Raw genomic sequence first — 2434 nt, forward strand, 5'->3', positions numbered from 1 at the left:
CCGCACGGGCTGGCGGCCACTTCCGGACCCGCGGCCTGACGCGGCGAGCTGAACTACAAACCCCAGAAGCCTCCGCGGGCCCGTCGCGCTCCCCCTCCGCCCTCCGCCCTCCGCCCACCAGCCGGCGAGAGCAGTTACTGACGCTGCCCAGCCACGACCTCCCCGCAGGGCACGGCCTTAGCCTTCGGCGCCTGTTCACCGCGGGCTGGCCCCCTGGGACTACAATTCCCAGAAGGCACTGCGGCGCGCCTTCCCATACTCCTGTGGGAGGGTTGCCTGGGAAACAGCCAGACGCCGAAAGCCTGAGGGGGCGGGGCCAGGCTGGAAGGAGGAGTCGGTTCCCTCTCCCTGGTAACAGTCCCGCCGCGGGCCTGCCTGTTCCGCTCCCCTGCGTGCGCACCGGGTGGGGGTGGGGGTGGGTAGGGGTCCGTCTCCGCGTGGCAACGCTTAACGCCTGTTTACTAGCAGCGTGGGGTCACAGTAACCAAGCAACCGCTACCCCAAACCAGCCAAGCGCCATTGCCGAGCCCGCAGTCCCCTCCGCCGCCACACAGGGGCAGCACCCGCGTTGCTCTGCGCACGTGTGCGGCTCGTCCCGCGCATAGTGGGTCTGCAGCGCCGCGAGCCGCGGGACGTCCTGGCGCGCCATCTAGTGGCCGAACGGGGCGCGTCTTGCCGGGGCGCCGCCTCGTGGCCATGCCGCGCAATTGCACGACCCAGGGCCACTGCGAAGGAGGTGCAAGGAAGGAGGTGCAAGGTGAGTTGCCGGCGACTGGAAACCACCCCGACCCTCCGCACCGTGGGGCTCCTATGGGGTGCAGGCCGGCATCCCCCTAGGAAATCCCAATTCCTGTCTCTGGTCTCACAGATGGGAACGAGTCAAAGTCCCAAGCAGTAAGCTGGGGCCACATAAGGGCCCATCACGTTATGACGCCCTACCCTCGGTCTCACGTGCGGATGAGGCTGGTAGGGGTTTTATGGGGCAGTTTGGATCGAGGTGTGCCCCGATGTTCAGTTAGGTGTTCATGGACCCCGAGGGCAGAACACAGGGTGGAGGGACCCCTTTGCAGGACAGCAGGGGCCCCACTCTTGCCCACCTGTCTATGCAGGCGTTTTTTTTCTTACATTGTGTCTGCAGGCGTCACAGCCAGCGGCCCCGGCCTGGGTCGGCTCCTGTCGGCCAGAGCGTCACCTTCCCCGGCCCGCGTTTGTGTGCAGCCCTGCCTCTTGGTGAGAGTGCTGCAGACACTCCTCAGCGGCCTCCCGGGCCTGCTGCACCGCACACCTCTCCTCCGCTGTTCCTCTGGCCTGTCTGGAGGAGGCTAGTGCTGAAATTGGTAGAGGGAGGTGGAGGGTCTCCGGAGCAGGCCGACATGTTCCCATCCTGCGGCCTGAGGACAGGCAGGCAGGGGAGAGCATATGCTCCAGGGCCCACGTGTGGCCCGAGGCTGCGCCCAGCGTCCTGGGGGCACAGGGCAGGTGGGGACGCGGAGCGGATGGGGGCTCAGCCTGTTCTGAACCACTACAACAGCGAAGGCCTCGAGACACGTGAATGTTTGGTGGCTTTATCTAGCCACAGCCGTCTCTGCCCAGCTATGGGAATTTCTACCCCTCTGTTCTGTTCACCCACCCACTCATCCCGTCTGTCTGCCTACCTGCCCACCTGCCTATCTCTCTAATCACCTGTCTGTCCGCCTGCCTACTTGTCACCTACCTACTTACCCCTCCACCCACCTCGACCCCGCACCTCTGCGGGGCTTACTGACACCCATCCCTCCCGCACACCTGAAAACTCCACGTAGTTCCGACTCCCCCAAAGCTGCGCTCGCTGCCAGCTGAGGACTGGACGCCTGGCCTGAACAGTGAGTGAGCACATGTTTTGTTTTGTGGATTATTGGCTGTAGTCTTGAAACTGAGCGAGTACAGGCCAGACTGTTAAGAAAACCACAGAAGATCCGTCTACTGAGCCAGCCTGTATCTGTCCACACGGGGAAGCCACAAGAGGATCTGCCTGAGTGGACCTGCAAAAGGCACAGCCGCGGGGGGCCCAGAGTCAGCTGTAACCATGGACACGCACAACGCACTCAACGCGCACGCGCGGTGCTGTAGGCCCCTGGGAAATGTAGTCTGGGCGCGCAGGCCGCGCAAAGGACCCTGGGGCACCTCGTTGACTGCGGACGCCGCGAGCCCACGTTGCCCCTCTCGCGGCCCCGCTCCCTCGGCTCGCCGCCCCCGCCCCCGCCCCGGGCGCACTCACCCGTAGCCGGCCAGGAAGCCCAGGCTGGGCGGGCTGACCTTGTCGCTGAAGATGACCATGGGCAGCAGGTTGCAGCCGGCCTGGCAGTCCTGCAGCTCGATAACCCACCACTCGAGGAAGCCAGCGGCCCCTGAGCCCACGCGCTCCCTCCGCAGCTGGACGCGCACCCCCAGGTAG

At 65.4% G+C, this 2434-nt stretch overlaps 1 protein-coding gene across 1 annotated transcript in view; it reads right to left on the bottom strand.

Moving 5' to 3' along the window:
* Positions 1 to 2434, bottom strand: part of LOC101618334 (zinc finger protein 583) — a 26063-nt gene that overhangs the window by 11049 nt on the left and 12580 nt on the right. The gene's annotated exons all lie outside the window — the stretch shown is intronic.

Source organism: Condylura cristata, unplaced genomic scaffold (genome assembly GCF_000260355.1).
Source record: "Condylura cristata isolate star-nosed mole 26May11 unplaced genomic scaffold, ConCri1.0 scaffold00066, whole genome shotgun sequence".
Taxonomy (NCBI): Eukaryota; Metazoa; Chordata; class Mammalia; order Eulipotyphla; family Talpidae; genus Condylura; species Condylura cristata.